Consider the following 26,717-nt stretch of genomic DNA (forward strand, 5'->3'; position numbering starts at 1 on the left):
ACTTGAAAATCAATGATCTTTTGCATATCCATGTGACAGTTGTTGATCCAAATTGCAACTGGTGTTGGCATGATTTTAATGAGACACGGTTGTTAACTTGCTAGAGTCCAAGTTATAGATGTGCTTGCCTCAACTGAATATATCAAGAAAATTCACTTCCGTTTCCTTTAAGGGTTTGGCATATAATATGATTCTCAATAAATGTTGCCCGCAATTTATTTTTTCTATATGCACTAATTGCATTTTAAATAACATGATTTATGTGATTGCTTTCGTGGCTATAATTTACAATAAACAAGACCTGAGATAGAATGTTTTTAGCATAGGATTCTTTTTGCTCATGTCAGTCCGTAATGGGTGTTAAGTCATCGTGGAGTGAGCACTGATAGGAGATCCTATTCGTTAACCACAAGGTGGGTCCTCTACCTACTGATTTTTGTTCACTGGTTATGTTTTGTTACTTTTGTAGTGGCCGTAAGAGCTCATCAGGCCGCTCCTTCTCCAGGCAGGGGAGGCAACTAGGCTTCGGAGGAAATATCAGTAAAGGAAGGACATTGTTGGGGGAAATGCCGCAGCCTACAGGCATTGCCAGGGAGCCGCCATCTGGTGCTACTCCGGAGCCCTGAGGCTCCGGGCTCCACACCAAGACTACAACCTCCGAATGCCGTAAGAGCTCATCAGACCGCTCCTTCTCCAAGCAGGAGAGATAGCTAGCCTCCTAAGGAAATATCAGCAAAGGAAGGACACCTCCTGCAGTCATCTGACATGAAGTGACTGGCAGTTAATACCAATGCAAGTGGGGGTCACCCTGATATTCCAGTGCAAGTGGAGGTCACTCCGGGCTCCACACCAAGACTACAACCTCCGAATGCCGTAAGAGCTCATCAGACCGCTCCACCAAGCAGGAGAGACAGCTAGCCTCCTAAGAAAATATCAGCAAAGGAAGGACACCTCCTGCAGTCATCTGACATGAAGTGACCGGCAGTTAATACCGATGCAAGTGGGGGTCACCCTGATATTCCAGTGCAAGTGGAGGTCAGCTTGACACCCAGGAAAGTGCGGCGCCGTGCCGCAATTGACGACTGGCTCAGCATCACGCCCTTACGGTTGCTTGCACCACTGTATTTGTCATAATAGATAATATCTTCTAGGTAGGGGTAAAAGTATTTTTACCAGGGCTCGGGCTGTGTAAGTTCGACCGATCCTGAGTCCCTACAGTATGACGGTAGCTTGTACTGTTATCTCTGCATGGCATACTTGTACGTTTACACCTCAAATGGCACTATAAATGTAGACCCCTGGCCACCAGACCAGAGGGTCAATCTTTTAACGATTAATACATTTGGTGTTCCTTCCTCTCCACTTCTCCAAGCTTGAGTCATTCGTGTGAGTGTGCTCTCGCCGCACTTGTTTGTGGAAGACATTTTCTTCCACCAACATACTCTTTTTCAAAGAGCAAGTGTACAAATATGCCCCTACAGGGGTTATGATACATGTTGCAACTATACCATCGGGTCTTAGGGACAATCCAATAAAATATAGCCCAGACCCAGATCAAAATATTAGCAGCTATGATGACATCCCCTAATTGCGGTAGTCACTGTGGTGGCAAGCGGTCACAACGTTTGGTCAGTCGCCGACTGTGGTGCCGATCTTGTCCGACGTGCCAGGGTGGCCACCACTTGCACCAGCAGGTCAGGGCGACCATCACTTGCATCAGCGTGTCAGAACGACCATCACTATACTGGCATTTAAAGACCAGTCACATCGTGGCCGACCACGTAGCTGGTGGGCCCGTCCCACTGGTCATACTGGGGAGCCCCTTGTCCTTTCCCAAGCCTCCGAGGGTCATGGGTCTCCGGAGGCTTGGGTCTCTGTGGTTGCTCCGGGGCTCGGGGTTCCAGAGGGGTTCTGAGCCTAATGGTCTTCAGACTGGCTGACGGAGCTGGGAAGCGTCGGGGGTCCTTGATGGTGACCCCGACACATGGGATCCTTGGTTTGAATTAAAATTATCGGGTTGGAAGTTCTGATTTTCAGATCGGAATCTCTGATGTTATCGGATTGTCCGATTTTTCCAAATATGGAGTTCTCAGTCCCGAATTATTTCTATATCAGAAGTTCTGATCCAAGCTATGGAAAGTTCCGATATTTTAAAATTCCCTGGCCCAAGACTTTTGCGGGATGTCAAATCCTGTTGTCAACAACTCATCTCCTTGGCCAGAAGATATCGGAGCTTATACTGAACTGAAGCAAGTACCAACCCAAAAAATCGATTTGTTTGATGCTAAGTGTGAAATTTGCCATTCGTTTAGAACAATATCAAGTACCAACCCGTCTGCAACTACCAACCCGTCTGCCTCATCATCACAGGCCAAAACACTAACACAATATCAAGTAAAAAGCAGCTTTTCAACAAAACATCCTCAGTAAGGCACAAAATATTGTAGCTATCATAGCTACCATTATAGGTGGATTCAGTAGTGGGACCTGCATACTGTCACAATCCAACACCTACTTTCACTCATAATTTTCCAAGTTACGATGAGGTAGAGTGTAAGAAGATGTGGAATTGTGATAGTACACCTCACTAGTGCAATCACTTAATAGTACTTCACCATGTGCCTCATCACCATAGACTAACTAATGGAAAAATAACTTGAACATGGAAAATAAAATGATTGTAGCAATCCACGGATCAAGGCAGAAATGATCGTAGCTATCAAAGCTACCACGTGCATATTGTCACAATCCGGCACCATCTTTCACTCAATCTCATCACATGATGAGGTAAAGTATAAGATGACACGGGATTGTGACAATACTCCTCAGTGCTACTTCCAAGTACTTCACCGTCCACCTCATCATCATACGCCAACTATCATGACTAAAATAACGAATAGATAACTTGAATTTGGAAAATAAAGAAATAATGTGATACCATTTGGCAAATAAAATTCACACGACATATGAAAATAATTAACTAAATTGAACTAAATTAACACCTAATGGACTAGATGAACTACTAAAGTAACAAGATTTCAAGAGCTTCAACATTAGAAACTAATGCAACTAACCATTTCGGTAATCACATGTCACAATTCAACTAATTTCAAATCTCAAATAAAGTAATTGCTACAAGAGCTTCAAACGTATGAAACTAATGCAAATAACCATTCGGTAATCACATTATCACATATCACAATTCAACTAATTTCAAATCTCAAATAAAGTAATTGCTAAACTTAATTCAACTACACTGATTTTAGTTTGAAACAAAACTATTTGCTAAACTGTTTGCTAAATTTGACCATTCCTAAATATGGTCATTGCTAATAACGCAAATACCAGTTTCTAAGTTATGCTGACCATAACCCTAACCCTAGCGCTGTCACTCACCCTCACCTAATTTCTAAATTATGCTAGACCTAATGTAACTAATCTACCATGTTTTATTCAACAAACAAATAACAATGCAAAAAAGCCCCCAAAAAATTACATAATGTCGGTTGTGTTGTTGTCGGCGTCGGCGGAGGAGATCATGATGGTGTGGGTGGAGGAGACCGTGGCAGTGCGGGTGTAGGAGATGATGGTGTCAGCGTCGGCTGTGGCAGCGCAGATGGAGGAGACCATGACAGCACGGCTCCCTCTGCGGCCGCGCGACGAAGAGGGCACGGGATGGGGGCATCAAGAGGTCAGAAATGCGGTAGCATGGAGAATGACAATGGCGATGGAGAATGGAAGTAATGGCGGCGGATCTAGGCAACGGTGGTGGAGGAGAGCAAGGAAGGCGGATCTGGGCAACGAGTAAGGAAGGCTAGGGCAAGGGGAAGGTGCCAGAATATATAGAGGGATAAGGCTATTAGATAAGGTCTAGGTAAGAACCGCTTTTGATAGTAGTATTAGAAGCGTTTAAAAATAGTTTCTAATAGTCAACTATCAGAAGTGGTTGTAAGGATCAATCGCTTTTGATAGTTGGGTATCAGAAGCAGTTTTACCATACAACCGCTTCTTTTTGTTTCCCGCACCCACTTTTTAACTACATAATGTCATAACGAACGTCCATCTCAAATTTGAAGTAGATCCGCCATGCTGAAGAGTTCGTGGTGAACATATAGTTGTGGTCATCTCCTATTTTTGGGAATTTCCCGATAACAATGTAAGGTAAGCCATCATTATCAAGATTATCCTTTCTTGCTTTACTTTCAGTTTCAGTTGTTTGGTTCCATCTTTGTTTTCTACTTCTGCCTTATAGCTCCTGAGGTGCTTAGTCCTGAACATACCTTGTTCAAGAGAAAATGCTGGTCACTTCTGAGACTTCAAGGCGTTGCCAGCTGCCCGACCACATCCTGGAGCTAACTGGCCATGACCACTCCTTCTACGACCCATGTCGAAGCTGGGGCAGGCCAAGCATCGACTAATCAGCCCTGAGACCCAGAGAGAGAGCGAGGAAATGCGGGATCCTTCACCGATTCATACTCACTTGAACAGCTGATTGCATGAGGATGCACCACAGATGCGGATGACGCACAAAGCGGCGGCGGCGATAGGGTGGCAGAGCCAGTCAAGGGCAGCTGGATGGCAACGGGCAACCACATCATACAGCTGACTGGCGCCTGCATCGCTAGACGCCCCACCTGGCAGCCGCCTCCCGACCAGTGGCGGGCCTAGCATTTTCAAATTGGGTGTACATAACTAAAAAAATTGTTCGATAACTATAAATATTAAACAATGATAAGATCAATGAGTTTGTTTGGCTCTTGCGTTACTCAGTAATAAATGGTATTGCAAATATTGATAGCGAACAACTGATTAAGGACTGCCAAGAAAACAAGTTCAATTTCACATGCCACATCAGATGATACGGTGCTGGAGTCGCAAACCATAGATTTTGTAAGGATGTTGCTCGTTACATTCTGTAGATGTTGAACAGAACATGAATCATAATTCAGTATGAGTAGGAATTAAATTGAACCAAAAAAGTCCATGGCAACCTTAACCATTACCTGACATATTACCCCTAAATATTCAGGAAACATTTGAGGTTTAGACTCGGGATGCAAGCACCTAACTAGTCCTGCATCTAACATCTCAACAACCCAGTTATGTCAATCCCCTTGTCAGTGATAGAAAGAGCAAACACAAGCACATGATCGAGGTACAAATGCTATCCTCATTTTGCATCAAGCATTCAACAATTCAACACTGGCATGTTAATGATAGAAACTTAGAAAGAGCACACAGAAGCACCTGATCTAGGTACAAATGCTATTCTCATCTTGCATCAAGCAATCAACACTGACAAGGAAAGAAGCTATCCACACCTTCAGAGTCACGGGAGGGGGCTCTGTAAGGTCGCTGTATGGGCGTAGGCTCCGTATCTTGCATCTCCGTATGGGCGCGGGCGCCGCGGCGGCGGCCGCGCGAGAGCGAGCGCAGCTAGCGCCGGCCGCACCCTGCCGCGCTAGCGCCGCCCCGCAGAGCCGTGCTTGCGCCGGCGCCGCCGCCACCCGGACCAGCCGCGCTCGCGCCGCCACGGCTGCTCTCGCTCTCACGCTGCTCTCGCTCTCGCGGCGGCCGCGCCCTGCCGCGCTAGCGCTGCCCCGCCGAGCCGTGCTGGCGCCGACGCCAACGCCACCCCTACCCCTACCAGCCGCCCGCCCTCCATCTCGATTCTCACTCGTGTGTGCAGCGTGCGTATACCATTTGGGGCTACGGGCGCCTAATCGGGCTGGTTGTTGGTTGGGCTTCGGCGCTTCAACGGTTGAGAGTTCGGCCACAACGGTTGCACGAAAGAGAGGGGAGGGAGAAATCTCTCCTACTTAAAAAAGCTGTAAGACGTGATCCGTCCGTCCAATGAATCCTCTGTCGATTCCTCCGTCCATGTCCTCCGTCCGTCCATCCGCTTGTTCGCTCACCCGATCGGACGACCATGCCTTCGTCCGCACACCCGCGCCCTCCTCCTCAGCCTCGCCCTGCTCCCAAAATTGCCGCCAGCTCTCCATCCGCAAGCCCACGTCCCCCCTCCGCCGCCCCCGGCTAGTCCGCCCGCACCCCATCCTCCTCACCCTGCTCCCGAAATCGAATCTCCCAGCGCTGCATCGGACCGTCGCCTTTGCCTCGTCGCCGGCCTCCGCCGTGCCACCTCCCTCCGTCGACCCCGGCCGCGCCTCCCTCGGCCCCGCCGCCACGCAACGCCATGAAGCTGGACATGTCCGTGGTTGAGAACTGCGTAGGCTTCCCAGCCGGCGACGACGGCGGCCTCTCCTTCGCCGCCGATGCGGCCGACGTGCCAGCCATGGAGCTCCACGCCTGCGCCGATGTGAGCAGCCGATCCCCCTCCCAGCCCGTCGATCTCCTCCAGGACGCTCCACGTGGATTCGTTTTGCCGGGGTTCCGATCTGGTCTTCGCCTCAGCTGAGTAGCCTGTAGCCGAAGGAGAAGAAGATGAACAGCACCGGGGGCAGTCACTAGCAGTAGCAGTAGAGTCTCCGGCATCAGCAGCTGCAACAGGCGCTCCTGATGTAGCAGGCACAGTAGCAGCAGCAGTACCAGTCCAGCGACCATGACCCAGGTCGTCCCCCGGATCCTCATTTCTTGATCTATTGCTTTGGGTGTGCATTGGGCATCAATATTGCCTCCCGATCTGCCTGTTTCTTGATCTGCTTGTGAACCCTCTAACACTCTCGTCTCAGCGTCATATTTTATTTCGTGTGTGATAGTGGTTTGTGGTAGTAGATGGATTAGCTTTAGCTACCTGCTACTTGGGCTGAATTTTATGATTTGTCAGCAATATATGCTGAAATGTCAAACTATTCTGTGGTGTGATTGCTGTGGATTCAACTTTAGTGCTTAATGGATAATTCTGTTTGAAGAGTTTGGATCTATGCTCGAATAAATTTTTATTGAGCTTATAGGGAACACTGTCTGTTGCAGTGTCTGAGATGGGGGCTTAATTGCCCTTCTTTTCTTCTTTTCTAGGATATCTGAAGTTTTGGAAGAAGAAACCTACTTGGATTGAATTTGCTAAACATTTTCGGTCTCATCTCAGTCCCATCGAAGGCTTAGCTGTGAGTGTGCACATTCTTAAGTTCATTTCCTCGACTAAGAGGAAGTTGTTACATTCATGTGACCTATCTTATGCCACATACATTTTTTTCTTTTTTGATTAAACATAAGGTGTTCTTTGGCTTGCTTGTTGCTACTCTTAGTTATCGCTCCTACGTGTGGTAATACGAACAACTATAAATTATAGCATGATTCAGTATTGCAGGTGAGTGTTGATGGTTTACTTTGCTGCACGATATCCAGCAATCAGTCTGTGAAGGTTATGATGTTGTAAACTATGACATGATGTTCATGATGTGTCTTCCATTTGTTCCTGGGACTATTGAGTGGGTTTATCGAGAAGGGGATGTTAAACAAAAACTTGCTGTTAGTGACAGAAATACCCCATCTATTCACATATATAATACTCAATCCGGTTCAAACGATCCAATCATATCCAAAGAGGTATTCTCTTGTTGCCTTCCATGTTTGTATGTATAATTTCTATGAATTTACAAGAGGATACCTACTGTATGAGCTTCTTCTTTAACTACAGATTCATGCTGGCCCTGTCAAAGTTTTGAAATATAACCATGTCCATGATGTTATGATATCTGCTAACGCCAAAGGACTGTTGGAATACTGGTCTCCATCTACCCTAAAGTTTCCAGAACATGAGTATGTTGCTGCCCCTTTGCAGTTATTTTCAACATTATGTAGCTTCATTTATCTTTGCCAAAACATTCTCCTATTGTTCTGATGAACAACTGCAAGCTTGAGCACATGTTTGCATCTTCCACTACTTTTGCTGAAAACATTGTAACTGGAAAAACATACCAGATAATATATGTTCATCGCAGTGAGATCCAATTAGATCATATTATGTTTGGTAAAAATAAAATTGTTCAAGGAATAACATAATCGATTTCTCAGCTTTAATCTTGTTCTGAATCACTTCCTTGCTTGATAACAGCCTACCTAGCTGTTTCTGGTTCGGATTTTCCTTTTTTCTCTCCATCTTTTGTGAATCCTATCACTCTATCAGTATGTTCCTACGATTTCCTTTGTAATAGATGTCCATTCTCCCCCTTGGTGAACGCATAAACTTAGACTTACCAACACTCAATGTTGCTATTTGCTTTGCGCAGGGTGAGATTTCGTTTGAAAACAGGCACAAATCTATTTGAAATTGCAAAATATAAGACGAGTGTGTCTGCTATCGAGGTACTTTTTATATTCCTAAAATGATTTACATATCTTTTTTCTTTATTCATAGAATAATTAGGCATACAATTGGACAACAATGGGCTTGAATGCTTTGCAGCAGAATAAGGGTATTCCCACAATCCCACTGAGATTATACTACTATGCAACTAGATTTTCCTTTTTCATTTTATTCTAACAATAGTTAGATGACAGGGGTATCTGAATTTGTAAGACTTTAGACTTGGCATATCCATCTTATCTTATTATTTAGGGATAGGGATAGAGCACTATATTCTGAACTGTGTATGATTAGCTGAAAGAAAAATGATGTCGAAGTAAATCATTGGACACAATAAACTCAGCCTATTGTGTTGTCAAATCTGACACTTCATAGAAATGATGGCCTGATGGCCAGTCTTGTCCTTCAGATTGTACATTGAATAACTCTGCTAAATGAGCTGGTTGTTTTCAGATGAGCAACGATGGCGCTCAATTTGCCGTCACATCCCCTGATCGCAGGATACAGGTATTTTGGTTTAAAAATAGGAAACTAAGATGTGTATATGATGAGTCCCTTGAGGTAAGAAGCTTCTCTGGCAAATATTTGCATATGAAAGGTAACTATGTTGCATTCTTATTTCAATTGAATATTATGATTTGTAGGTGGCACAAGATCTTCAAAGAAGTGATGTTCCATTGTATCATCTTGACGCTATTGATTTTGGGCGTCGAATGGCTGTTGAGAAGGAAATAGAGAACACAAAAAATGTTCCACAACCTAATACTGTAACTTTCTTATTTATGCTACCCTTTTGGGCATAAAGGTATGCTAATTTGGTGATTTGTGTTCTTGAATAGTATTAGACCATTTATATTATATATAGTTATTTTTATTACATTTTAAATAACCTATTGAGTACAGACATTGGGGCCTTAGTAGTCGCTCCTAAAGTAAAAAGTGAAAAGCAAAGAAGTCTTGCAGTATCTTGGTTCCCTATGTGTCTAGCTGGGGCTTATCATATATGTCTGCACTCTTGAGCAACTGACTGCTTAAATAGATAATCATCGTGCCATGCTCATATGGTGGTATCATTATGCACTTTTTTCGCCATTTTTTGCTATTGAACTGAACAACTTGCTGTAAAACTTACTATCCTTATCATACATATGTGCAGATTGTAAACTTGCACACAAATAAGGTTTCCCGTATCTTGGGAAAGGTAGAGAACAATGAAAGGTATCTGAAAATTGCTCTATACCAAGGCGACAATGGCAACGAGAAGTTTAGAAAAATTCCTTCAGTAGCTACCAATGTCAATGATAGCAAGGAACCTTTATCAGACCCAACACTGCTATGTTGCGCTTTCAAGAAGCATCGAATATATCTCTTTAGGTATGCCATTCTATCATCTCTGGAGGGTTTTTCATTGGCTGGTTTCTGCTTTTGCATAGTGACTTCCTCTTTGAAAGTTTGTTCATATATGTTATATTGTTATTTCTTATTTCAAGTGTTTTTGTTCCAGGACCAGGCCACTGGAGTCTGGAGGCCTGCCTCCCCCGTTCGATCTGCTGCTGGCGGGTGATGTGGCTTGTTGCTCGCGCGGGAGCTTGGCCTCAACTCCGCCCGCATCATCGCCTTCTCCGAGATCGCCGCCTTCGCCGAGGACCGGCCTTATCCATCCGGTGCTCTCTCTCTCTCTCTCTCTCTCTCTCTCTCTCTCTCTCTCTCTCTCTCTCTCTCTCTCTCTCCCAGCCCTCCTTCACCCTTCTTAGCCCTCCTCCGCCTCCCCCGGTCAGCTGCTCTCCTCTGCCTTCCCTCGCCAGATCCGGCTTCCCCCAGGTCGGGGACGATCCACGTGTGTTACGTCATATTTTTTTAACAAATTTTTGGCGTCCGTTGCAATGCACGAATAGATAATTTATTTTTATTTAACAAACTTTTGGCGCCCGTTGCAACGCACGGGCAAAAAACTAGTGAAGATTAAAAACTAGAAGCTCTATTTTATTGGCCCATGTTTCCAAAGCGGTTCTCAAAAAGAACCGATCCTGAAGATGCATATATCAGAAGCAGTTCCCACGGACAACCGCTTTTGATATTTCAAAAGCAGTTTTTTTTTGACAGAACAGCTTCTGACATTTGAACTAACATAATCAATTCTTCCTTGGATCGAAATCTGATGTATTAGAACTAGTTGCAGTACAAAACCACTTCTGATAGTAGTATTCACTATGTAAGAAATCAACAAAGGAGACACGTCATTAATGATAGCTGCTCAGTACATCTTGGGTTAGGACCCGTCTCAGACCCATCACTAATGATAGCTCATTAGTGATAGGTCTAGACATCACCTGCCACTAATGATAACACTGACGAATCACTTCACAACACATCACTAATGATACAGTCATTAGTGATGGGTTATAGAGAGACCACTCATTAGTGACGAGTGATAACAACACCCGTCACTAATGTGAAATTCATTAATGATGTATGTTGAAAGCACCCATCACTAATGCGAATATGGGAGGATCCATGCAACCTAGGCCATGGCCCAGGCGGCCATTCCGGCCCAGGCAACCACGGGTGGGCAACCATAGAGCCCGCCCCGTGCCTATCGCCGCCGCCGCCAGCTCACTCGCACACGCATCCCTCCCCACCCCACCTCACCTCAAATCCCATTTCGCCCTTCCCTGCCCTCGCCCCCATGGCTGTCGTTGCCCTCACCTCCTCCACCTCTAGCCACGACCCCACCAGTCAGGCAGGCCCAGCCGCACCAGCCATGGACGCCGGCGGCGCACGGCCATCGGCTCCGTTGGATGCCTAGGTCTACGCCGACCATGCCGGTAAGGCCCAGATCAACGCCGACCATGCCGGCACCCCCCGAGAGAAATCTTAATCTGCACTATGTTCTCGAGGAAGGAAGGAGCAGAGCAGAAGAATGGCGGCCAAGGAGGGTGTCGTGATCACGTGCCACACCAAGGAGGAGTTTGACACCCAGATGACCAAGGCCAAGGAGGCCGGCAAGTTTGTACGCGCGCCCACCCCCATCCCCCATCTCCCTCTCTCTGTCTCCACACCGTGCAATCTCCCCATAATTTTGGGCACTATTTAGGGCTTATTTATTGTAGGTTTCTTTGATTCGTGTTGGTAGGCATCGATTGACTCCATATGCATTCAGATCCCCAATCTGATGCCTGGTTTGTTTGGGATAGGAGTGGTAGATTCCTGATGATGGGGCTTTGTTTTGGAATTTGGCATGATCTCTTGGTGCAACCGGGAGACTAGTCCATCTAAAAAAGCTTGCAGCAGCTTTTGACTACGGCTCCTTTCGACTGCTTGCAGCTCTTGTGATTTCCCATTCTTCTCTATTATTACTATTGCTGCCATAGACTCTTACTGAATTTTTCCCCGATGTTCTGGTACTTCGAATATGGTACCAAAGAAGAGTGAGTGTGCACTAAATGGACAGGTAAAGAATTTGCAGAAACTATAAAATGTTTCTCTAGTTTCCTTATTCATGATAGAGCAGCTATATGATTGTCCTTATTCATGCACTACAGAGAAGGTGAATCTTACTTGGATTTTTCAAGTGCTCATTATTCCCTGGAGGATGAATTGCTCATTCATACATATGAATTTAGACATGTCTTTCTATTTAGGAGTAACTTTCAGCTATATGATTTTTCTTGAGGAATTTTATTTCACTTAAGTGAGGACTATGGGTTTATTATTCAAGTTTATAGTGACATGATGGAATTTTTTTTCTTATCTTTTTGCACCAGGGCAATGTTATTTCTACTCTTGCAATTAATGGAACATTGCCTGGTATAACAAGGGAAAGTATCATCGAAGTTTCTCAGAACAAAGGCTTTAAGGTATATTTTTCTCATAAGTCTCATGGATTCAAATGGGGAAGAAATGAGTGCTTGAAAAGTGCAGTGATTGATCAAAGGAAGTTAAGTTGTTGTTTAAATATGTTAGCGTCATATGTTGTGATTCTTCCTATGTAATTAGTTCTTTTGCATGTCTTCAGTGCTTGTTTTTCTGTTTCTTGGAAATGCTATTTTATAGTTGTAGGTGTCTTTAATTGGCTTTCTGTTGTATATTGTAGCAATTCGAACAACCAAATGATGTACTATATGTGTTCATTAGTGGCTTTCGGGCTTTTGTATATTGTAGCTATTTCCTTTTTTTTGGGGTTTACAAGTGCTCATTAGTAACGGGTATGGATCCGCATCAGTGACGGGTCTGGATCCAGACCCGTCACTAATGAGTCATTATTAGTGACGTGTTTAGAGTAACGGGTATAAAACACGTCACTAATGGTATTTATCACCCATCACTAATGTGTTGTTTTGAGATAGTTGTTGGGGTTATTGTTAAGGACCCCAGACGGCACCTTGGCCCAGCTAGCCCATGCCCATGGACCCACACCTCCCGAAGGCTGCTTTCAAACTTCTAGGCTCCGGAGTAACCACCTTCCGGAGCCATGACTCCCGACGCTTCCATCTCCCGAAGCAATACCTCCCGAAACCTCCATCTCTGGAAGCCATGCCTCCCGAGGCCTCCATCTCTCGGAGCCATGCCTCCCAAAGTGTGAGGAACTGTCCAAATAATATTCTAATTAATCACCAAGAGGATCATTATTCATAATCACAACCTCGATGATTAACAAGAATATCATCCCGGTAGTCCCGGCACGTGATTTGTGCCCAAGATCAGAACACATGCCTTTCCAACATGTACATCAGCTTAAGAAAGAGCGAGTAATTAACATTATATTACAAGTTCTTAAGCATGCAACAAGTTATCACAATTTTCAGCAAAAGAGAGCTAGGAGGAGACTAAAACCTGCTCAACTTCTAACCAACAAAAGACCTAAGTAGCGGAAGACTAAAAGCTACACAACAAAAGGGGGATGGAGCCATATGCCCTTAGGCTCCATCACAAAAGCACGACCACCCAGGATAGGATGCACTACTCTTGCCCACCACCTACATCGGCGGGCACAAAGTAGCCAAACATCGCCTCTTCCTCAGCAACAGGAGTACCTGAAAGCGTAGGCATGAGTATGAAGGTACTCGCAAGACTTAAACCATATAGAGCACATAAACATAGCTAGACTCCAAGGATTATGTATTGATCATTAGCAAGGATGAACCACAGGTTAAGTAAAACATATGCACTAAGCATCCTGGATATATGTGTGAGTGACTGAAACTTTACCAAAACATATGAAAGCCACCCTGCATCTAACAACTGAACAAGTGCAACTGTAACAACATGTATATCAATAAGTAACAAGTGCCCACATCACCATCTCCCACATACCGAACCACAAACCATACTCGAAACTCTACGACCGGGTGCAAATAAAACAATAGCATACTCATGACCGAGAGCGCGGCAGTTCGAACTGTTTATACACCCTGTAGGGGGATACTTCTGAACCCACACGACACGAGGACCATACAGCTTGTGCCACCCGCTAAAGTGCACACAAGGGGGTACTCGTGACAACCTTTCCCACATAGCCCCAACCATGTGAGGCATGCATCGCTCGGCGTGACGATACTAGAACTACTCTCGGAGCAAACTAGTACTGCTTACAAGCCTGCCTGCTCACACCGTCGATGTCCACGCGCATAAAGCTACAACTGCGAAGGTATTTGACTCGCCTTACCATTAGATCGGCATGTGGTAAGTAAGGTAAGTGCTAAAGCCAACTACCCCGGCGATCAGCCTTAAACGATGCAAGCGGTCTATGGTGCTCGGGTTTCCTCCCCCGACCTGCCCCTTGGACTTTCCACCGAGGCAGACGACACCCCTAACACCGCCCAAATCTCGTCTCATACTCACCACTCATACAACCATGTCAACCTCAACAAGTGTATATAATCATAAGAAGGTCCTATGCTCGTGAACAACGGAATGCACCGTCATTTGACTTCTATCGAATGACCTAAGCATGGCTAAGCATATAAGTCGAACTCATACCTAGACATTGACAACACCTCAAGGCTACAAGGAATGTAAATACATAAGTATTGTAGTAGATGAATGCAATCGGCATAGGTTCTACCCATTGGTACCCGACACTGACTCACTAAACATGCATACATACATAAGCATATTTCATCAATTTTAGACTTATCCAATTACATAAGAGGGATCAATATGCTTAGTTGCTTACCTTGATGCACTGGCTCACAAAGGTGGGGTGCCTCCGAATCACCCTCACTTGTCGGGATCGTCGGTTCGGCGATCTCTAAAAAGAATAACGCATGCAATGCCGTCAGTATGGATGAAATGCAACAATGCATGCCATAAGATGCACAAAACATGTTAAAAGTGCAAACATACGAGCTAGAACAAAATTGGGACTCAAACCAATTTGAAAAGTTGCCGAAAGTGCGGAACCTCTGGAGAATTCTCTGGAACCTCTGGACATATGCGGACTATCCGTAAAATTATGCGGAACATCCAGACATTGCGCAACTCAGGAAAACTCCGGACTATCCGGAGAATTCTCCGGATACTCTGGACATGTGCGGACCCTCCGAACTTCTGTCCGGACACTATGGACCTGGGCTGAAAATGTGTTTTCGACGATTCGTCGATCGATTTAACTCCAAACTTGAATATATGCTACATACTCCTGCGCATATACCATACTAAGGGTTCTAGACTAACTTTATAGCTTAACCCTAAGAAAATCTTGAATATAATTCAAATTGCCATTTTTCCAGAAAGTGTGGACCCTCCGCACTTTGGTGCGGAGCCTCTGCACTTCTGTGGACTATACGCAGTTTTATGTGGATACTCCGCACTTCCTAGAACTTCTCTGATTTGGGGAAAATTTTGCCAAATCGAAATGCAATCTTTTCCAACTAAAGAGGAACATGTTTGAGATGGTTTATGGAGTCTAGAATTCACTCATCAACCTAGCAACTCGATTCCTAGCTCAAATCTCATCTAAATCCTCATTTTGGTCCAAAACCTCAAAAACTCATGAACTTTGCTAAAACTCGAAATCGATCAACCAAATCATGAATTCTTGCCATGGGGAGCCTAAGAGACTTACTCAAGATGCTTGTGGAGGCTGGTGACCGTTGGGAAGTGGAGGAAATGGAGGGAAATCGAAGAACTCCAATCCCACATGTTAGAGAGAAAGAGGTCTGTTTTAATTGCGACTTTAATTCTTTTCTCTCCCGAATTTCTTTCTCTCATCCGAATGACTTTAAACGAACCGCTCTAGAGTCGTAAAACGAATTACACAAAATCAAACATAATGCTTAAGAAGTATAATTATACTTAATTATGTGATTATGGAATTTGGGACGTGACAAACCTCCCTCCCCTTAAAAAGAATCTTGCCCCGAGATTCGGTACGAGTCGGGGAAGAGCACGATGAGTCTAGGAACCACGCTGTGAGAGATAGAATCCAATGCACATTTCCATTTAACAAGGCAATGAACACATTCATGAGAAATGTTTCAATTGTGCAAAATTTACAACAACTTTTCCAAGCCTTCAAAGAGCTCGGGATACTCGGAGCGGATCTTGTCCTCACGCTCCCAAGTTGCTTCGTCTTCCGAGTGGTTGCTCCATTGGACTTTGATGAATCTTATGGAATGTCGCTGAGTTTTGCGTTCCGCTACATCCAATATCTGGATAGGTCGCTCACAATATGTAAGATCCGGCTACAACTCTTGAGGTGCAACATCAATGACCTCGGCTGGAACTCAGAGGTATTTCTTCAGTTGCAACACATGGAAGACATCATGCACGGCGGAGAGGGACGGAGGCAAGTCCAGTTGATATGCCACCTCTCCACGTTGAGCAATAATCTGGAAATGCCCCACATAATGAGGCGCTAGCTTGCCTCGGACTTGAAACCTTCGCACGCCTTTGAGAAGCGATACTTTAAGGTACACATGATCTCCAACCTCAAATGTGAGCTCTCGACGGCGGCGATCCACATAGCTCTTCTGCCGAGATTGAGCTGTGAGAAGACTCTTGCAGATATTTAGAACATGATCTTCCACCTCCTTGACCAATCTCGCACCCTAAACCCTAACCAATTTTGAACACAATTCAACAGACAAATTCTGCTGAACCCGGAGTATCCGGGTCAGTCCAGAGTATCCGAGCCAGCCCAGAAAAGTTGTTCTCGAGTGGATTTTTGGTTGATTCGAGTTGCGATCTTTTCCAAGCCTAAAGGGAACATGTTAGGGATAGTCCAAGGGTACTAGAACTTACTCATCAACTACCAACACGACTCTAGAGCTCATTTTTGACCAAAACCCCATTTTTGCTCCAAAAAGCTCAAGAACACCAAGAACTTCAAGAACTACTCGATTCTTCCACAAAAACGAAAATGGATTGGATAGATGAGTAGCTCATGAGCAAGATAATGAAATGGTACCACATGCATACCTTGAATCCTCCACTTGAGCTCGGATTTTGGGAGAAAAAAGAGAGTGAGCTTGAGGTACATCATGATTGTCATGTCCCAAATTCTTAATCACGCATTTAAGCAAAATCATGCTTCTTAAGCATTATGCTTAATATTTTGTAATGGTAATTCGAAGCACTAATGCACTTCGTTAAAAATCATTTGGATGAGAGAAGAAAATTGGGGGAGAAAAGAATAGAAATTGTATTGGAAATAACCATTTTCTCTAACATGTGGGCCCACCATCCCACCCACTCCCTCTCTCAAGTGGGCAGCACTCCACCTACCCCCTCTCTCTCCTCTCCTCACTCCCCACGTTCCCACCAAGTGCAGCACACAGCTGCTGCCCCCTCCCTCTCTCACTCAAGCTCAAGCTCTCTCTCCCTTTTCTTCCCAAAATCCAAGCTCAAGTAGAGGATTCAAGGTATGCATGTGGTACCATTGCATTCTCTAGCTCATGAGCTACTCATCTATCCAATCCATTTTCATTTTCGTGGAAGAATCGAGTAGTTCTTGAAGTTCTTGGCATTCTTGAGCTTTTTGGAGCAAAAATGGAGTTTTGGTCGAAAATGAGCTCTAGAGTCGTGTTGATAGTTTTTGAGTAAGTTCTAATACCCTTGGACTATCCCTAACATGTCCCCTTTGGGCTTGGAAAAGATCGCAACTTGAATCAACCAAAAATCCACTCGAGAACAGGTTTTCTAGGTTGACTCGAATACTCTGGACTCACCCGGATACTCCGGGTTCAATAGAATTTGTCCGTTGAATTGTGTTCAAAATTGGTTAGGGTTTAGGGTGCGAGTTTGATTTAGGATCTCTTGGATAGGGCATGTACACATTTGTGTAGCACAGATTTGTAAAATGAGTTAAATCACCCGAGGGAAAAAATCGTGAAGAACCCAAGTCTGTAGCACTCGGATTATCCGGACAAACCCAGAGACTCTGGGTAGTTATGTGATCGTGTAGCCGAGAGCTTCATTCGGAACCTCACTCGGAGTGTCCAGCACGTCCCGAATAGTCCGAACCAACCCGGAGGTTCCGAGTCAAGTTAGAATAGTGCTAATTGAGAATCTTCACCAGAGGATGGCCCGGATACTCCGGAACTCAGACATTCCGGATTCACCCGGATACTCCGGGCCAGTCAAATAAAAAGCAGCAATCGAGCACCTCTTCCGGAGGGTCACTCGGAGGGTCTGAGCCCGGATACTCCGAACCAATCCGGATACTCTGGATGGCTGCTATTTTCTGGTTTTCGTTTAGTATTGCATTGATTCGCATATCTTCTACTTCTAGCATGTTGTTAAGCATTGTGGCATGCCTTGTTGCATTCAATCATGCTCACCATTGCACGCGTTCTTGTTTAGCTAACAAGGAGCTGGAGCGGGAGGTGACCGTGGTCGAAGACAACTTCGATCTTCCGGATTTCAGCGAGTGTTTCATGGGTAACTATAGGCAGCTACCTGAGCAGCAAGGCAAGCATCTATCATATTGCACCTTTATCGAATTGAATGAAATCTAAATATTGATAAACTATGCTTATGTATAGGTTTGTATGTATAGGGAGTCGATGTTAGGTTTTTATGGTAGAACCTATGTTGATTGCATAATCCCTACCTTGAATTATTCATCTATATCCTTGTAACCTTGGTAACGTGGTAAATGTCTAAGAGTCGATCGAATACTTAGCAATGCATAGGTCCTTGGTAGAAGATGAGCAATGGTTCGACCGTTGTTCGCAAGCGTAGGGCTTACTAATTATTCACATATATAGTTATGTGGATGTTGGTTGGATGAGTGGTGAGTATGAGACGGGATGTGGGCGGTGTTAGGGGTGACGTCTTCCTCGAAGGAAAGTCATGGGGGCAGTTCGGGAAAGGAACCCGAGCACCGTAGACCTCTTGCATCGTTTAAGGCTGATTGTCGAGGTAGTTGGCTTTAGCACTTACCTTACTCACCACATGCCGATCTAATGGTAAGGCGAGCCGAATACCTTCGCAGCTATGGCTTTGTGGGCCTGAACATCGACAATGTGAGAGGGTGGGCTTGCAAGTGGTACTAGTTTGCTCCGGGAGTAGTTCTAGTACCGCTGCGCCGAGCAATGCATGATCCACACGGTTGGAGCTGGTTGGGAAAGGTTGTCACGAGTACCCCCTTGTGTGCACTTTAGCGGGTGGCACAAGCCATATGGTCCTCATGTCGTGTGTGTCCAGGAGTATCCCCCTGAGGGTGTATAAACAGTTTGAACTGCTGCGCTCTTAGTCATGAGCATGCTATTGTTTCATTTGCACCCGGTCATAGAGTTCTCGTATGTGGTTGGTGGTTCGGATATGTGGTTGATGGTTCGATTATTATGGTGATGGATGAGTTGGTTCAGTTTACTTAATTGTTCAAGTACTTATGTTGCAGTTTCATTTATGTTCAGTTGGTTATTGCAGGGTAGAATGTCATGTTTGGTTAAGTATAGATGCTCACACATATATGTCTAGGTTGCGTACCGCATATGTTTTACTTAACCTTATGGCCTGTCCTTGCTAACAGCTCAATGCATAATCCTTGGAGTCGGAATATTATATATCCATATTGTTTAAGTCTTGCGAGTACCTTTCTACTCAGGGTGCTGCCCTTAAGTTGTTGCAAGTATTGCTGCTGCTGAGGAAGAGGCTGTTTTTGGCTACTTCCTGCCTGCCGATCAGGGTGGCGGGCAAGAGTAGTGCATCCTACTTTGAAGGTGGCGTGTTGAGATGGTGCCTAAGGGCATGTGGCACCGTTCTCTTTTGTTGTTCATAAGTTTAACTTTCCACTGCGTAGTGCTTTTGTGGTTATGAGTCGAGGGGTTTTGTCTCCTCCTAACTCACTTTTGTTGTAAATTGTTGAAATCAGTTGCATGCTTAATACTTGTAATATAAATGTTTATTACTCGCTCTTTATTAAGCTATGTTGTGATGCACATGTTGGAATGCATGTGTTCCGATCCTTGGGCACAAAACACGTGCTGGGACTACCGGGATGATATTCTGGTTAATAATCGAGGTTGTGATTATGGATAATGATCCTCCTGGTAATTAATTAGAATATTGTTTGAACGGTTCCTCACAGCGATCGACTCCTATCTAGGTCTAGAAGTCATAGCAGAGAGGACACGAGGAGATGGCTAGCCTCATGCTTGATCCTAACAACACCTGGCAGGCTCCCTGCGACTATCATCATAATCTTCCATGTCGTGATGAGCAAGTAGCCGGAGACCATGATCGTGAGTGCCATGCATGCGATGGCCACCAGCATGAGCCCTGTGGAGCAGGCGTAGGCCAGCTTAAAGAACCTCTACATCCATGTGTCTTGGTGGAGCTTGTCAAGTGACTGTGTCAAGACAGAGTCGGGGAATGCCCAATGGATGAAGCACTTCACGTCATAGGTGAAACCGAACGAGCAGATGCCCATGAACTCACCTGTACACTACGGTATACTACTACAGAACACCTCATCAAAAGTGGTTCCAAACTAGCATCAAAAACAGTTTTGGAACCGCTTTCTCGAAAGCGATTGTGAAAGTCCAGAGTATCAGAAGCGATTCAAAAACCACTTCTGATACTTAACTATCAGAATTTGATAGTCCACCATCAGAAGCACTTTCTCTAATGAACCGCTTCTAATTCTAGGACAATCAGAACCAGTTTGTTGTTAGAACCTCTTCTTGTAGAAATTTTGATTTGTCCTAGCATAACTTACCCGTTTCCTAATAGTGGTATCAGAGCCTACATGCGTAGTTTTTTATTTGGATCTATCACATATAGTCGATATGTTGTAGTAATAGATTGGATCTATTAGTGTTCTTATGATCGATTCATCACATGAATCGGGTGATGCGCGGTTTAATGTAATGTGGATCGGATGAGGTGTGAATCGATGAAACCATATGACCAAAAGACTAGCTTGCTCTCCCATCTGACCGTGCGTGCGACTTGCCCCTACTGGCTAGAATCACCATTAGGGTTAACAGCGCGCGCTGCTATATGGCTAGAAGAACAACTGATCAAGGTTGTGTGTGTTGTCATCGTTTCCAGAAAACCTCATGCGATGATCAATATGATTGATCTAGTGGAAATTGAGGCATTGTGAATGACTCAAAATCGGTTTGATATGATCAATCTGATGAGATTTTTATAGTGATTTCATAGATTTGATCTATGTATTTCCGAGTCATTGCGTAGCGTACATGCCTAGATTGTTATAATAATATGTTCACATCATGACATTAGAATTCGATTCTACGCTTAACTTGTTTTTGCAGAGAATGATGTGACTGGTATGGCCTTATTATGTATGTGATGTATGCATATAATTTTGTGGCTTACGTGTCATCGTTAATTGCAATCTAGGGCTATCATGTTATTGTATAACGGCCTGCGTGTTGACATGTGATGCTTTATATTATCATTGCTAGCTATTAGGTGTAGTAGCTTAGTATATGATCACGGAACCTTCAAGCATGATGGCTATAAGGACATGAAGCTTGGCGATGGAGATCACTATGGGAAGGGCCATACTATGTCACAGTTAATCTGATTATCTGTGATGCTTTTTATGTTCTTGTCATACTATTCTTTCATATTTTATATGTGGTGGATATGATTATTATGATAGAATAATTTCCCTTAGAAAAATTAAGAGTACTTGATGCCCTTCTAATAGCTACACCTATTAAAATTTGATCATTGTATGGTAGGTCTATCAAAGTAAAGTACCTTCAACTATCTTATTAAATGGGATGGATGTTGGATATCTGTAGTATAGTGTTGGTTTACTTAACAAAGTTATCAAAACGGTTTTGGGCTTTAGGGTATGATGTTGGGCGCTGGGACATTCGATGCCACCCAATAAATAAGAGTCACATAGAGATGTGATTAGCATGTCGTTGCTTACTTGCGTCACTAGATTTCTAGCGGTGATGTCAAAGCTCACTAGAACTTAGATGAATATGGATCTTGGAACACTATATGTCGTTAGAGGGAAAACAGTTGTAAAGCATATAGTGGAGCGTCTTTTGTTAAATTGTTTAATAGAAGATTCACATAAACTTAGTGCTGAATTTGCATGCTTATTTTTTGTTGTAGATCATGGCATCTACCGCTAGTAACGCTTCCAGTATTAACTTGTGATCAATTCTTGAAAAAGAAAAGCTTATGGAACAAACTTTTTTTGATTAGTATCATAATCTGAGAATTGTTTTCAAGCAAGAGAAAAAGGAATACATTCTAGAGGTTCCCTATCCTCTTGAATTAGAAGATGGTGCCACAGCCGCTGAAAAGCAGGCTTATGAGAAGCACACCAATGATGCATTTGATGTCAGCTGTCTCATGCTTGCCACAATGAACTCTGAGCTTCAGAAGCAATATGAGAATACATATGCTTACAATATGATTGTGGGACTCCGTGACATGTTTGAGAACCAAGCTAGGGCTGAGAGGTACAACACCTCAAAGTCCTTGTTTACGTGCAGGTTGGCAGAAGGTAGCCTAGTCAGTCCTCATGTGATCAAGATGATTGATTACATTGAAAGCCTAGAAAAGCTTGGTTTTCCCCTTAGCCTAGAGTTGACTACTGATGTGATTCTCCAGTCGCTCTCTGCAAGTTTTGAGCCGTTCATTCTGAACTTTCATATGAATAGTATGGAGACAAGTATGGCTGAATTGCATGGGATGCTAAAGACTATTGAGGAAAGCATTAAGAAAAGCTCTGGTCACGTGATGATGGTTCAGAAGGATAGTTATAAGAGAAAGCGTAAGGCCAAGGCTAAGATTTCAAATGAGATATCAAGCTCTAAGCGTAAACCTGTTGGAAAGTCCAAGGCTGGCTCTACTGCTGCTGATGCTTGCCACCACTGCCACAAGCTTGGCCATTGACGGAGGAACTGCAAGCTGTACTTGGAAGAACTCAAGAAGAAGAAGGGAAGTGAGGCTTCCACTTCAGGTATAAATGTTAATGAAATTAATCTTGCTACTCATCCTAATGATTCATAGGTATTTGATACCGGTGCGATGATTCATACTTACAAATCATTGCAGGTACTAAGAAGGACTAGAAGTATTGCAAGAGGTGAGGTGGATATTTGTGTCAGCAATGGAGAAAGGTTGCTGCACTGGCTGTTGGCACTTACCCCTTGTCATTACCCTCGGGGTTAGTTTTGGAATTAAATAATTGTTATTATGTTCTGACCTTGGGTAGAAACATTATTTCTTCTTCATGTTTGGAATAAGATAGTGGTTTTGAAGTCATAATAAAGAACAAGTATTGTTCAATTTATTTAAATGACATGTTCTATGGTCATTATCCATTGATGAATGGACTCTATATTCTAGATTTTGAGGATGTCCGTGTCTATAACATTAATGCAAAGATGCTTTGGCATAATGATTTGAATTCCACTTATGTTTGACATTGTCGCTTAGGTCATATAAATGAGAGGCGCATGGAGAAGCTCTATAAAGATGGTCTCCTAGCTTCATTTGATTTCGAATCATTTGATACATGTGAATCTTGTTTACTTGACAATATGACTAAGACGCATTTCACTGGTCAAAGTGAGAGGGTGAATGAATTGTTGGCCTTTATACATACAGATGTATGTAGACCAATGAGTTCTACAGCCAGAGGTGGTTTTTAGTGCTTCATTACTTTCACCGATGATTTTAGTAGATATGGTTACATCTACTTAATGAGGCACAAGTCTGGATCTTTTGAAAAGTTCAAGGAGTTCCAGAATGAGGTACAAAATCAAATGGGTAAGACAATTAAATTTCTACGATTAGATCATGGGGGTGAATATTTGAGCCATGATTTTGGTGATCATCTAAAGCAATGTGGACATCGTTCCACAGTGGACTCCGCTAGGAATGCCTCAATGGAATGGGGTATCCGAACGGAGGAACCGACCCTTGTTAGACATGGTCCGGTCCATGCTGAGCCAATATGATCTTCCATTGTCCTTCTGAGGATATGCTCTAAAAACTACTGCGTTTACATTAAACAGGGTTACATCTAAAGCTGTAGAAAAGACGTCATATGAGATGTGGACTGGGAAGCATCTCACATTGTCTTTTCTTAAGATATGGGGTTGTGAGGCTTATGTAAAATGTTTGACGTCCGATAAGCTCACTCTCAAATCAAACAAGTGCTTCTTTGTGGGATATCCTAGGGAAACCAAAGGATATTATTTTTAAAACCGGGAAGAAGGCAAAGTGTTTGTCGCCCGGAATTGTGTTAGAGAAAGAGTTTCTCTCAAAGAGAATTAGTGGGAGCATGGTGCAACTCGAAGAAATTCAGGAAACACCAGAAATAATTTCAGCTCACACTGAATCTCAATAGGATGTGTAAGATATTGTAAAACATATTGTTGAGCCACCAGCCCACGTGGGTCTGAAAGGGCACGTCACGCAACTGAACGGTTCACGCTCGTAACCACAGGGCAGCGCGGTATATTATTATTGGACAATGATGAGCCCAAAAACTATACGGAAGCAATGGTAAGACTGGACTCTGAGAAATGGCTGTGAGCCATCAGATCCGAATTAGAATCCATGCGGGAGAATCAAGTTTGGAACTTGGTTGATCCGCCCGATGGTGTAAAAACCATTAAGTGTAAATGGGGTTTTTAAGAAAAAGATAGATATGGATGGAAACATTCATATCTATAAAGCACGGTTGGTGGCTAAAGGATTCAAGAAAATTCAAGGTGTTGATTATGATGAAACATTGTCGCCTGTCGCAATGCTAAAGTCTATTCGGATCCTCCTAGCGATTGTTGCATATTTTGACTATGAGATATGGCAAATGAATCTCAAAACGAATTTCCTTAATGGAAACCTTAGTGACGATGTGTACATGATACAGCCTGGAGGTTTTGTCGATTCAAAAAGTACTAGAAAGATATGCAAGCTTCAAAAGTCCATCTATGGACTGAAGCAAGCATCTCGGAGTTGGAACCTTCGTTTTGATGAAGTAGTCAAAGGATTTGGCTTCATCAAGAATGAAGAAGAGCCTTGTGTTTACAAAAAGGTTAGTGGGAGCGCACTTGTGTTTTTGGTCTTATATGTAGATGACATATTGTTGATCGAGAATGATATTCCAATGCTTGATGCTGTCAAATCTTCGTCGTGAAAGAGTTTCTCAATGAAAGATATAGGAGAGGCGACATACATATTAGGCATAAAGATCTATAAAGATACGTTGGGAAGGCTGATCAGATTAAGCCAGAGTACGTACATTGATAAGGTATTGAAAATGTTCAATATGCAAAATTCCAAGAAGGGTTTCTTGCCAATGTCACATGGCATCACTCTCAACAAGAGTCCAGTGTTCTACGACACCTGATGAGCTTGAGAGGATGAGTGCGATCCCATATGCTTCCGCTATTGGGTCCATCATGTATTCCACGCTTTGTATAGGTGAAGAGGAGCTCATTGTAAATGGTTACACTGATGCTAGCTTTCAAACCGACAAGGACGATTTAAGATCGTAGTCTAGATTTGTGTTTTGCCTTAATGGAGGCGTGGTGAGTTGGAAGAGTTCCAAAGAAAAAATGATTGCCGATTCAATGATGGAGGCTAAGTACATAGCAGCTTTTGAAGATGCAAAGGAGGCTGTTTGGATCAGAAAGTTTGTTTCTGAGTTAGGTCTGGTGCCTAGTGCATTTAGTTCAACAGATCTCTATTGTGATAATAGTGGAGCCATTGCACAAGCTAAGGAGCCTAAGTCGTACCAGAAGTCCAAGCACATACTATGGCGCTATCACCTTATCCGAGAGATCATAGATAGAGGTGATGTAAAGATACGCAAGGTGCACACATATTCGAATATTGCTGATCCGTTGACGAAGCCTCTCTCGCAGCCCAAGCATGAGGCGTACATGAGCTCTATGTGTATTAGATACTTTCATGATTGAGTATAGTGCATGTGAAAGATTGTATCATGCCTATATTTATATGTTTGTTTATTTGGTTCCTTGAATAATTATCACTTACATTGATCAGCAAGTATATGACTTGCTTGTGAAACTTGTTTTATTATGATGTTATTCTAAATGATCCTTAATCTCATATCATTATATGAGACAATAATGATTCATAGATTAGCATATTGACTAATAAATGATCATGTTTCACGGATCATAGATATGAAGATATCAATTCAATAATGTGGACACATGCTAGAGAACATGGTGTTAGATTGACCCACCTTGAGACACTCCTAGGATGTTATTTATTGTGCCATCAGTTGTAGTCTCAAATGGTGTACGATACCCTAGCCGGGCGCGGTGCTAGCACACCGTGTACGGCATTTCATCCTTATACGTGTGGATACTGTGAAGGCACTGTTGCCGTTGATGCGTTACTGATCGGCAACAAGGACACTACGACGAGATCGACTACTTCATCTTCGTGGTCGACGTGATCGACTACTTCCTCTTCATGGACGCGCATGACTCTTCTTCTGCTGCACTACGCGTCTAGTGGTAAAGATTCATGATTCCCTACTTGTATAGTTTCCTGATTAAACGTGGTAGAGAAATTTTGATTTATCCTAGTGTAGTCTACCCGTTTCCTAACATTAATATCATAAGTGGTTCATGTTTGGAACCGCTTCAGATAATCCCTACCCCTGAAATGCAAATGTTGGGCTAGCCTCAAGACTTGCTAGCCATGCCCTCTGCAACGAGAAACAGGATATAACAGTCACATTTCATTCAGTACACTTACATACACATATTGCAGCAACACATTAACAAAAATATCAAAGATCATCAAGTACACGCATTTGGCATGATTACAATAAGAAACTGATACATATACAAGTTTACAATTGACAAGTCCATTAGTGCAACTACTGAAGACGTTGACGCGGCAATCGACGGCGACGTTGTGCAGCAGAAGGACGTTGCAGCGGGAGGCAACAGAGACGCGCCATCCAGATGGAGTAGAAGGCAGCAGTGGAAGATCACAGTTCTAATAATCA

General features: G+C 43.6%; 1 pseudogene; it reads left to right on the forward strand.

Moving 5' to 3' along the window:
• The first annotated feature begins 6,196 nt into the window (after positions 1-6,196).
• Positions 6,197-26,215, forward strand: LOC133907244 (peptidyl-prolyl cis-trans isomerase CYP71-like; annotated as a pseudogene).
• Positions 26,216-26,717: the final 502 nt, after the last annotated feature.

The sequence above is a fragment of the Phragmites australis genome, chromosome 24 (assembly GCF_958298935.1).
Source record: "Phragmites australis chromosome 24, lpPhrAust1.1, whole genome shotgun sequence".
Taxonomy (NCBI): domain Eukaryota; kingdom Viridiplantae; phylum Streptophyta; class Magnoliopsida; order Poales; family Poaceae; genus Phragmites; species Phragmites australis.